The 13,661-nt window shown below is 33.8% G+C and overlaps 1 long non-coding RNA gene across 1 annotated transcript in view; it reads left to right on the forward strand.

Moving 5' to 3' along the window:
• The first annotated feature begins 1,887 nt into the window (after positions 1 to 1,887).
• Positions 1,888 to 13,661, forward strand: part of LOC149792186 (uncharacterized) — a 49,581-nt gene continuing 37,807 nt past the window's right edge. The window contains exon 1 of the long non-coding RNA XR_016423506.1: positions 1,888 to 2,195. This is a non-coding gene — a long non-coding RNA (uncharacterized LOC149792186). The remainder of the gene's footprint in view (positions 2,196 to 13,661) is intronic.

A 13,661-nucleotide genomic window follows, 5' to 3' on the forward strand; every position in this document is an offset into this window, starting at 1 on the left:
CATCTGGATACAAGACATATATCATTCCAACATCACGTTTGTCATCCTCAAAACCTTCTTCCCTTGAAAAGTGCAATGAGCATTGTGGCACTTTCAATTGAATAATTTACATTGCTGTTGAGAGTAATGGTTACTATAGTGAGATCCAATTTTTGGAAAGAAGCAAAGTATAGGAAGTGTCAAATACTGTCTTGACAAAATAAATATAATTCCTGTATAGATTATGTCCTGATTTTTAAATGTGTGTGTTTGTCTGTGCGGGTGTGTTTCATTAAGGTTTTTTCAGTCATATCTGCAGTGATAGTTATGTCTAGCACTGGGACATCATGCCGCAGACATGTAGCATGATTTTCCACCTAGACTCATTATCCTGAAACCAGGACGACCAGTCCTAATACTAACCTCTTAATGCTGAGCGCATATCAGGCAGCTGTTAGTATCATTGTTAAATAAGTCATTAGTATGACTCGGCCTGGGTTCGAACATGCAACTTCCCGCATCCGAGTCGGACGCTGTAACTACTAGGCCACCGACGCGGTCTAGGGAGTATGCAGGTACCCTATATGTATTCATGTATGTGTACTTAAATTTGTACAAAAAAGCCACCAGAGAGACAAAAATATAGAACTGAAGGGTCAGTTTCCCAGAATATCCAGTGCATAATCCATGTGAACGAATCTAAATTTAGCAAACGTATTTGATCATATTGGCCGCAATTAATCAGGATTAACATTACTAATATGCTAGCTTATGAAGGTTCTGTTTTAATATTAACCTTTGTCGAAAATACCGCTAATTTGGTTTAGATTTATGTTTCATATCTGAATAAGTTTTATCATGTAACGCTGTCTAATACATGGACGTTTATAATTGCCACACATGCAATGTAATTGTTTTCATGCTGCAATATTTACCAAAATGACTATATTAAAAAGGGTCATTTTCTGCTCTCCCCCTCTCCAAATGTCCTTATATGATGCATACTGTACACATGGAGTGGTTAACATTTATGTATGACATCAGTTGCGAGTTCACGTGTCCGGTGCCATGGTTACAAGGTGTCAAAACACTAAAAAAAGACATGAAAAGTATTCATCTTTTCCATTTACTGCTCATAGATACTGCTTTACCATGCGTTATTCACTCAGTTTAAAACTTGCCATATGCATTTGTATTAATTGTATCGGTTATGAAGCTCTATAAATAAAGTTTAGTTTCTAAAACTATTCAAAAATGGTCCATCGTAGACAAAAATAGAATATCGAACTTATACGTCAACTGAAAACTGCTTCTAAAATACGTTGACAAAAAGGTACTTAATCATAAAATAAAAAACCGTTATTTAATAAAATGTTGTTTAATAATATTGAATAATGCTTAATATTATTCAGTTATTTAAATGATTGTTTGATGTTATTGAATATGATTGTAAAGCAGGCGTTAACAGGGGCCTGTTCATTTGCTTCTTCACCGAATACATCGGTTTGTTACCTTCACTGGACATGACAAATGTTCTTTATGTATTTATGTACTTTTATCATCATATTAGTATGGCTATATAACACACACACTAGTGTGTTTCTATCTTTAGAAGAAGAACAAAATTGTATTCCACACCCCTTGAGGTATCCTATAGTCAAACTACCATCTATTTATAACCTTTACATTCATCCATAAAGATATATATATATATATATATATATATATATATATATATATATATATATATATATATATATATATATATATATATATATATATATATATATATATATAATAAAAAAGAAAACACTATTTATTCAGCACTTTTAATGAACTTCTGAAAAATGTGAAATATGTTTTAGAAGAAATGACATTGGAGGATACAGGATAGAAACAGACTATAGGTGTTGTACGCTCTAGATCGTTTGCGTCTATTTTCAAACCAGCGCGGAATACTGCGTTGCACTGACTGCATACAGTTGTCTGTGAAGTGAGAGGATAAACACGTTTATAAAGAACATATGCCTATAATGAACAAATGGAAACACAATCATTTTATTAATCGTTCTGTAAGTGTCATTTACCAGCACTTAGAGTCTGCAAAGATGATGATTTACATCGTGCAAGATTCGGGGATTTATATAACGAATGCAACTTTCAAGAAAATGTCGGGAGCAAGTTTGCACACACACATAGATCAGAAACGAGACAAAGTAAGTTTTTTTCTTCTTTTGCATTGTATAAAGTAACTGTATATGATTATACTCTATCTCTCTCTAATAAACACCAAATGCACATGTAGGCATCTATTCAATTCTTCGTAATGACTCAAAACTGGGGCCCTCGATGGGGGCAATGTATACATTCAAACACGTATAGAAAAATGTTAACCAATAAAATAACTTTATTTGAAAATGTTTTCATATATACCATTAAAGCAAAGATAGTCACATTATGTGAATAAATATGTTAAGTCCTGTATACTATACATGTTGACCGACATCTTCGTCCGTATTCCTACGCAAAATCTTGCGAATATCTCGCCGTAAGGCTTTCTGTATCACTGGAGGTTCTCAGAGGTGTTTCAAACTGAAAATTTATGCAAGTTAGACGATGCACATCTGATAACAGAAATGCACTAAACACATATTACCTAACGGTAGCATTTAGCCAAAATAAATAAATAGCAAATCCTGATGATTGTAACGTCCCCACTCATCCACGCACAATATGACGCAGGAGTGATACACTCCTGCCGCCTGTACAAATGAGATGAACAATTGTTACTGTAATTGTCATTTTTCGTGTATTTAACCTTGGACCTCTCATGCTTTCAATGGGAGGTGACCAGATAGAACTTGCAATGACTGAACAGTAATCAGAGAGAATACAAAGCATTAAAATAAACCATTCAGGCCAACATGGACATACAAAGTCAAATTATTAATGAGTATATCTTAAAAATATGCCTTTTGTATTCATTTGAATGTGGTATGTACATTGCCAGATTAGACATTAAGATATTAAGCACGTGCTTAGGGGTAATAGCCCAATATGGGCACCGGAAAAAGTATAATTATTTGCTGATGATAAAATTTAATAAATGATATATGACCATTTCGATCTGCATGTAGGAATATTTTGATTTGGAATGGTGGCAGTACTGATATTTTACAGCCTTTTTTAGCCTCTGATATTTTTTTTTTTTTAAAATTCAAAATTTAGTTGCTGAGGTTGGGGTACTATAATATTTTCTGTGATGAGGGCCCTGGAAGGCCTCAATATGGCAATTGTTATGTATTATCATTCTCTCTTCTTCAATATCATACATATACGATGCCATAATAATGGAAACATCATGATATGGAGGACAATTTATGTTCCACAAAAGTATAATTTTCATATATACATAAAACGAGCCAGATGACTACTGATGAAGGTAGTGGACAGAGTGTAGAAAAAACAACTCCTCATTTGATTACTCGATGTAATATTCACATTCTGTAATATATGATGCATCCTTAAGATGACAACTCATCATTTACCCATATTTTGCAGCCATGAAACCAAAGGAAACTGTATATACATGGGCACAATACACAGCAACCGAGCACCAACCTTGCAGGTCCAATACCATCCTTTGATGGAGTCCATATAATATTTCGGCTTGTATTGGATCCACAGCGAAATATTTTATTTTTGGAGTGGCGAGACTGGATTTGTAAATGTAACAGACCTGGAAAATCCATTCATGCCATAACGTCATTTTGCCCTTCCTCTGGGAGATGTTCATTTTATAATTTGGAGTCTGTTTGGCTTGATAAATGCCCATAGTGATATCACGCACGTAATCAACTTATATCCTGGGAAATTTATTCAGTTTGCAAGTGGCTGCATCCATCTTGACGTAAAAGTTGTGCTTATTCAGCAAGTTGTTGTCTTGAACCACGATTTAAACCGTATTTGGTTACAGGAATAGATCCATTTTCTATCCAAAATAGGTGGAAATAATCATCATCGGGTAAGGAAGCAGGAACATCAATGTAAAGATATGACTTTGTTTTGATTAGCTCACGCACATTTTGGAAACGAGATTTAATATCTGTTCTTGAAAAGCTTTCAAACCTTTGTGTTGCAGTGATATATTGCATGGGATTCATCAGCAAAGTGGGAGATTTCCAAATGGAAAGACTGGGTTATGGTACATAATGGGACATTAACAAGATGATTTTGATGACCATATGGTCTTTTACATAAAACACAATGTCTGTGAGATCTTGACGTTGATGGAATTTGAAGTTGAACTGATTGTGAACCTTTTATGGCTGCATTTGATGTGTTTTATACCATTCACCAAATTGTCATATCTGACATAAAGTCTCATAAAGTCTCATTTGTTGAGTGCTTTTCATACATTTGCAACTATTAACTTTGGCTATATTTAGTCCATAATTATACAAAGAGCCTGCGAATTCCATACAATCAGTTATTGTAGGGGTGGAGCAAGAAACTGATTTGTTGAACAGTATCTAAAAAGAAACAACTCGGCTTATTATGTATTAATTATAATTCTTCTTTTATATCAAGAATGTTTTTGTCATCCATTATGTCATGTTACATCGCAAAATGTTTATTTTAGAATTGTTTTTGTCTGAACATATGTTGAATTTTGCAAGACCGATAATTGTCGTTGCAGCATCACCGATATCGAAACATGTTTCGATTTATCTACCATCAATTATATATCTGGCATTGGTAAACAACGCCATAACACCGTTGTTAATGAATACACCTCGCTCATTTGCACCGTATATGGTATTATCATTTTTCCCAAGTTTACCGTGAACTTCAAGGAATGTCTCGGCGGGCAAGAAATAGCTTTATGTATCTTGGACATGTAATTCGATTCGTCCAAGTTGGTCTGGTTCTCGTGCTTCATAAGAATAATACTGATAATCACGCACATACTCATCCTTGAGTACTGGTACATCCATGTCAAATGCGGGATCAGACACACGCTTGAACATTTTTGCTTTATTCTCTGCTGTCTTAAACGACGTTCCAAAATTGATCGATAAGTGGTCGATCTCCAACGACGATGGATCAAACCAGTTAGTTTTGCGGTTATGTTTTTTTCTTCCATCTCCTCGGCCGCTTGTTTTGTCAGAGATGGCCCACCAGCTAATTGATTTATTATTTTGCTGACACTTGGTGGCATTACGTAGGTGCTGCAGTTTTACTGGCTGTGGTTTTCGTCTTACTAATCGTGCGAGTCTGTCTCTGATGGCCGAATATGCTTTACGAGCAACATCACCAACAGTGATAATACCCTTATCACGAACAATTGCGATGGCTTTCATACCTAAATGTTTTGCAATCTGGATAGCTTCTGGGGCTATCCTTCTAAATAAATCTTGAATAATATTGCCGAATCCATCTCAGTAGATCATTTTATAAACCTTAATCGTGAATTTATCACCATGATGTTTCCAGGTCCACGTTGGGAGTTGTGCATTATTATATCATTTTGTTATCGCCGTTCTAATTGATCACTCACCGTAGTAATCGTCAGTAATTTCATAGATCAGCGCCCGATTGACGCTACTGTCCATGACGCCACCGGTAAATAAACGCTTACAAATAGCGGCTGCTTCAGTAATAATTTCGTGGGAATTATTACTGACTGGTCTTCCAACAATCAGAATTTCTAGTTGATCAACTTCAGCAAGGATGTTATTGGGACAAAATTTGCCTTGAATCACCTGCGATTCTCCGATCATATTATCACTTTGTTTCATAAGACGTGATCGCGAGTGGCAAGGCCACTTCATGTTGTTCCTTCAGGTGGTTCATCGTGTGGCTCTGGTTGTGGTTCTAAAGAACGCTGCAGGGTGGGTATTTTACTCAACTTTTATGTTTCTTCGTTGTTTTAGGCACAGTATTTCCTTCTTCTACTTTTTCAAGTTCACATTCCATTATCTAGCATGTGCATCTACTGTACTGCTAAAAATGTTGAAATTTTCATCATTTTTTTGGACCTGATCAGTATTGGTAAAAATACGGTATACATATATAAGCCATTTTTCATGACTTATATTTCAATATGTTGAAGTTACATATATTTTTTTTTTCTTTTTTGCCACCTAAACGCGGCAATATTAAGTATTTCATCTGTATAGACAGTAGGATAGTAATGAATACCTCACAAAAAGGAGTGTTACGTACTCAGGTACATTCAAATCATCCATAAGTGTCTCTGCTAGCAATCACCGGCCTAATTATAACTTTATTGAAGAAAACAATGGAATTTCCGCAAGCCGTGTAACCTTGGTCTTGGCATTACATCTAGTATCAACATTTTTGCTATGATTGCGATGATATGAAACAAATGTGGCGATATGGCCAGATAATTTCGCTGAAACGCAGACCCAACACCCACCAACAAACAAACAGTGATATCAACGTTTTACTGACCAATATAACCTACTACAAGTACTACAATCCTGATATCATGACTGTCTTAAATGCATTTGTTATTCATTCATTTGCAGATTTTCATGACACTCCCTTACAAAAAAGGTGAGCTGTTTATTCTTAAAATAATAGTCTGTTGTTTTAAGAACAAAACATGTTTCCAAAACACAGACTCGAACCGTATAAAACAGTGTGATCTTATAGACCAGTTGTTTGCTCGACAATATATAATATAACACAAAGGAATTTGCCTCCTGGAATGAGCACTTAGAAAACAATACAAAAAATGGCGAACGCTGTTTTCTAACACGCCCCTTTTATAGAGTAATTATAAGGCTAGCTCCATGACCCCAGCTTTAGTATTATGCAATATGATAAGCTTGGTAAGTGTATCGCTTTTTAAATATACGTTTGGGTCAAGAACACAGTCTGCACAGGACTTATAAGTTTTGAACAGATTAGAACGATATATTTAATGAACAAAAGAGGTTAAAAAATATACAAATCAAATGCAAAATTAATTTGCAACTCATAACCGCTTTTTAAAACACAGATTTAGAAACAAATGCTGAAAAACATGAACAAATGAAATTAATCCCAAATCGAATCAATTTGATGCTCAATTTTCTTTTTATGTCTTTAAACGCTGGATGCGATATGAAACATTCTTCAGAATGTCATTGAGGAATAATCATTACATGAACTCCAAAAGAAGATAGACATGAGATTTGTATTTTTATCAAAAATGTATTTGGAGACAAGTCTCATGGCTAATCCTGTTGATTGGTTGCTACTTCGACTGATGCTCCTCTATTATTAGCCACAGACCGAATAATTTTATGAACAGGAGATTTATTAGAGAAATGCAAATGCACTGTCTTCGACAAAATCATGAATCTGGTAAATCTGGTCTACACATTTTTTTCTAAACACTATGACAAAGTTTTTACTTTTGTTCAATATCACTTTTTTAGATGTATAAAATGCCTTATATATATATATATATATATATATATATATATATATATATATATATATATATATATATATATATATATATAATCTATCAGTTTGTAATATTATATACTCCTTTTTTCACTTTTTCAAAGTATTTTGAGATACATACAAATATTATCATTAACAATGAAGACTTATCTCCAACTGTTAATTGCGAGAGAGTTTGAACCAGGGAGTTCCTTTTGCACCTTACTTATTTATACCAGGAAGTGAGCTTTTCGCAATGGGCCTCACAAAGAATACAAGCAATACATGCATTTTCCATCACGACAACAAATTAAAATTAGGGAAGTATGCTTTTATATTTTGAGATTATTTTCTGTTGTCCTTCAAGACAACCATGCGGATTTTTAATGATTTTGCTGGTATCGCGTCCTTATTTAGATTTAAAAATTAAAATATTTGAAACGAAAAAATAGGTCCAAAATTTGATATTAATTGGTCATTGTGCAGTTTTAGATTACTGAAGGTTGTCTTTGTGTTGAGCTATATCGAAATTTGATCTTTGGTGGAAATAGGTTGCCTGCACAGCTGGTGGAAGAGTTATTGTTTTTATAAAATCATTGGTTTTGCTTAAATTCATTCGGTGTTTCTTCATCTACCAAAGCGTCCACCCCATAAAGCAAATGAACTGAATAAAAAAGCTTCGTCCATTTTATTCGGGCGGAAGAACTGAGAGGATTAAAAGAGACTATTTTAGCTTTTTTGAAGGAAGGGTGATCAAATATCATTTACATGCACTCATTTTTGTATTCTATAATATTTTCACGCGTGTGAAGTCTTTTAGTACAAATGAAGATGGTACACTTATATGGCAGAAATTAGTTTATTGAAAAATATTTTGGTAATTTTGACGGTACAACGTTATTTAAATTATGTACAATTAAACTAAACGAGAATTTAAAACCCATTAACAAAGATGTGATGTTATTTTTTATTTATCACTATGGAAAAATGAAATATCAACTGTTTAAGAATTATTGTCAAGATATTTTGAATTCAGTCTGTATATAAAATTTCAAATCATATACAAGATTGAAAATAAAGGTCGTTCGACTTATTCAATATGTGTTATGCACAATGATCTCAATTAAGATTTGATACAGTAAAAAAGCAAATGTTTTCATAAAATACATTGCTCTTTTCTCAAAGATATAGCGAAAAGAAAGGGAATGTAATGAGGTTTATTTTGAACGTGGAAATATATTCGATTACATTACGACATCACATCACGTCATAGGGTATGTTAAAAAAAGAGTTTATAAAGACATGATAAGAACTAAAAATACAAATTGTACACGTGAAATTTGGTCCAGTCAGATAGAACGTGCTGTTGATGCAGACAAATTGACTATTCCTTTTGTTATGGCTAATTTTTACACAAATTTAACAAACTTATTAGCATTAATGTTGTATTTATTCATATAAATATTCCCACGAATCGGTTAATGAAATTAACAAAAACATAACAAACACTTAGGTGATCACAATAAAAGCCACCGTTTGAAAGGGAGGCTATAGAAAATGTTAAGAATTTATTTTTTGGCTCTCCAGCTACTGGACATTTTTGGAAATTTGTATGGACTGGATCAAAACTCATTACCCGAGTTTCGGAATTACACATGTTCGTTATTTTCCAAAGAGGAAGTAACAATTATGATAAGCTTATTAACAATTTCTAAATTTTGCTTCCAAACAAAATCACATTGTGCACAACAAAAATATCACTGTTTTTTTGAACAAGTGTACATTACTGTCAAATTTTATTATGCGATATTTTTTGTTATATCTAATTAAAATCAAATCTTCTCAGTCCTACATGGAGATCTGACAGACACCGATAAAATGTCACGTTTGCTTTCTTTTTGAAATTCCCTGTCAACCTATGTTAAGAGCCTATTAGACAAAGCATTACAACATTGTGTTAAGGAGACTTTTTGTTGGTAACGATACATTCCGAATGATGCGTCACTTTTAAAACTTGCAAAGGTTTGGTTTGATTGTTTGTTAAGGTTTATGTGTTAATCTTGATCATTACGCCATGTATTTTGGCCATGTGACTTCCATCAAGCACATCAGAAACTATACATTTTAATTGATTCTGACAGGAGTACATCGATTACATTGTTATATGTACAGGTAAGTCCAAATAGTTAACTAAAGCAACCAATTTATTTAAAAAAATCAAAACTTAACCGAAAATTGACAAAGTCCCCATAAACGTATAGTTGAAAAGTTACTCATTCATAACATCGGTGACCACTATCGTTTGGATAGGTGAAAAATATGGTGCGAACTAGGAGGACACTTATGTTTGTTCTCTCATCAACATATATAAAGTTTGTTTCATATTCCGGTTAAAGTCTTATAAACCAACAAAACAAATTGCATGTTTAAGTGACATTTGAATAAATATTGGTACCTATGTGTAATTACACTATAGTAATATATGTGCTCTTATCAGTTACAATTAATTACAAAGTATAGGTTCTGCTGTGATTATTGAAGGTCACAAAGTACTTAAATCTTGGTAATGGCTATCCCAAAAGATGAATCGTATCACCCTGTGTTTACAAAATTGACATTAATTACTTAATAATGCTCAAGCGGGATTTATACACTCTGAAGACTTTTAAGAACAACTTGGGGACAGTTGCGAATAAGATCTAAATAAGTCTTGATCTTGTTTGTTTAAAGAATATTTACTCTACCGGATCATACTATTTTGAAACAATGCAATGTCTGGGGAGATTCAGCTGAAAGAGAAAGTATTATATTACAAAGGATTAATGACAATCAGTATTTGTGTACTGACTTGAAGTGGTTAACTCACTAACATATATAAAGAGATAGATAAAAAGAAAATCTCTTCTATATTACGAAGAAATCCTGACAATCAATATTTGTACACTGACTTGATGTGGTTAGATCAGTGACACATAAATAGATATGTAATCAGTTCTAGGTTATATAACTAGGGTACCCGCATAATAGGGGTAGGGGTGGTGAGCGTAAGCATGTAGTATTTAGCTATTACGTTTTACGGATGTAGACCGAAACAGGTTTAGAGGTTAAGTCAACCCATTGCCCCTAGGAGCGGGCTCGCATATATGTATTAATTAATAACAAGAATATTATATATGTTGGGCTTTATACTCGTATATGTGGTCTGCATAATACAAATCTCAACATGCCTAATTGCCGAATAACGCTGTGTTAATTCTAAAACCCCTAAAGTAGTGTAAATAACGCGCTGTCCATAGAGCGGTAAAATGATGTTCAGACGATGCGGTATGCCCGGATGTACAGTGCTTACCGCTGGAAGGTATATACTTTTTTTGCTGATTTTACAGAGGCTAAAAACACTTTTGAAAATATCGTGCTGAGAAAGTGGGAGCTAAGTGAATTTTCCGACGCTCGGTCACCTGAACTACCCCACCTACGGTTGGAAAAATTATTTAAGAATAAATCGTTCTATAAACCACAACAGTTGGTTCTCATTGGCGTACATTTTTAGATGGATTAATATTTATGCATATAACGTTAAAACTCAGGCTGTTCCACACCATGTCCAGTATAGTAGTGTCCATGTCCTACTCTCAGTAACTATTCTTATAACTTGCAATTTTTTTTTAAATTGTATTTATTTACAGTGATCCTTTTTCTTACATGGTACACTAATCCCAGATATAATCAGAATAGTTAAACAAGGGGCGTTATATTCTTTAAGAGGACAAACGATTGAATCTGTTTCAATTTCTCCAAAGCATGAACTTCATCATAGTCCTTTTTACACAATGATTTAGCATGTGCGTGCGAAATTGCGACACTAGACAATGTACTACCTAAATGCTTCAGTTCAAAACAATTATGTTTTTTATCTTTGCCAGCCATCTGCAGTATGCCAAGTGGCGACATTAGGCGATATACTCACTTAATTAATATTTTTGCTAACCATCTGCAGCATGATATGCTACGTTATTGTGTATGTTCAAATACGTATCTAATATATTTGCTTCCTAAATCCGGTATGCCAGGCGGAGACATTAGCCAATATACAACTTAAATGTTTATGTTCAAAAGTTTAAACGTTTATTTTACATCTTTGCTAGCTATCTGTAGTACATAATACTTTTTTGGATATGTTATCTTCTTGTAAGCGTCGACTCTGTTTTATCTTGGTTAAAGGTCAGTGGTCACATACGGGACCATTCGTATTTTGTGAATATCCAAATTTAGAATTTGAGCTACCATTTTTAGATTTTCAACGATTATATATAGCGTAGTATCGTCAGCGAAAAGTCTAATTGATTTACTTTGTTTGCATTATAATTTATATGTACTAAAATCAAGAATGGTCCTAGGACCAATCGTTGAGGGACTCCATCAATCATATTTTGCAATTAGAAACTCAAAACTCGCTATTTTTGGTAATACACATAATGTTACTACCACTACCACTACAACTACTACTACTACTAGTATCACTACTACTACTATTTCCTGAGAATAATACATTTGATTCCAAATCAGCCAATCATACTTTTAGTAACGGAAAGTCGAATATTAAAACTATAATTGCAGCGTGTATATACAAATAAAACACTACAGTGTTTGACACACTCACTTGTAATTATGAATTATACATATACACACACATACATAGACACATTAAATTAAAGCAACATATGCTATACGCACTTACACTGAAGGTAGTAAATGGAATGATTGTATGGACAAAGGCATTGCTAATAAGATTAAGCTGTTTAACCATTTGTGCAATCTCAACTGACGTTATTCAAAATAACTTGGTTGGTGATTGAAAGATCAGAAAAAGGTTTTAACAAATCTAATTAACTCAGTAAAGTAGACGATTTAAAGATTAGTAAGGGGCTATATTGCATTCATATTGAAATCAGTAAACATGGACTGTGGATTATCCATAAAAATAATATTAGAAGAGTCCATTACTTACAGATTATTCAATTCCATTAACTCAGCGGAATGTATACATTTATAACCATAACTATTAGTCAAAAATAACCGCCAAAGGGGTGTCGGTCAGCTTGAACAGTATAAAATGAACGGATATGATTGGTCAAAAATGTAACTGAATGATAAAACTGGTATATATGTTTCTGTCATCTTACGATGTTTCGTTACTAATGCAGATAAAACGCCGACAGGAGCTGTACCCACTTGTAAATTATAAATGTGCAAAACTACAGCAGTCTTGGTGAAGATAAAGTGGAGACAGAAGCTGAAGTCACATATATACAATTACTGAGTGTGCAAAGCTATTCAAGTTGTAATTGGACCGATAATGCGGAATATATTTATGATTCTTGATGTGAAACCATTAGCGTGCTACCTTGGGTGGGTGGGGAGGGATGACGGATAGGACTCCATATATCTTAGGGCAGAAAACCAAGGGTGTCAGAGGTTTTGGGGCGCCAGAACCCTTTTGGGCTATGACCGTTGTCCCGGGCTCCATTCACCCGTATTTCGCCACTGCGTGGAACTCAACAACCGTTAACGTTTAAAGTTAAAGGACTTTAAAGTTTGTGCAAACTGGGCTTAAATGACATCAGATATGGCAACATTTTATATGTAAGAAACTACACGAAGTTGAAATAAATGTCTGAAAATGGGGTATCATTTAACTTACATCTTATGAAAAACTACTCCGCATAATTTGGCCAATTATTACAGTAAACAGTTTAACATGAAAGGCTTTAAAGTTTATGCAAATGATTCCAATCTGCCATCAAATATGGCTGCTGTTACTAAAAATAGATAAACTTGTGAAAGGTTTTAACACAATTTAACAAACTGTGAATTTGTTAGTAACGATCTAGTGATTGGTACACAGGGGCTGAGGGAAATCCAGGGAATATAATTATTTGTATTAGCCTCATGTTAATTTATTATGTATTTCTGATATCAAGTAACCATGCAATAGACGAATTAATTATGACAGACATCTTGAAACTTTGTCGGATCAGATCAGATCGTACTGTCGGATTTTCGGTTTTTGACTATATTTTTAATACTATTAGAAATAAATAAACGATATAGAAAGCCCTTTAAAATCTGCTTCCGTTGACACCCCTTACAATATGTTTCCACCGCACAAAAGAAAAAATAGTGTCAGTTTATTTTTGATCTGAGACTAGACTCTGCTATCT

This window comes from Sinohyriopsis cumingii, chromosome 9 (genome assembly GCF_028554795.1).
Source record: "Sinohyriopsis cumingii isolate HCF-2022 chromosome 9, ASM2855479v2, whole genome shotgun sequence".
Lineage (NCBI taxonomy): Eukaryota > Metazoa > Mollusca > Bivalvia > Unionida > Unionidae > Sinohyriopsis > Sinohyriopsis cumingii.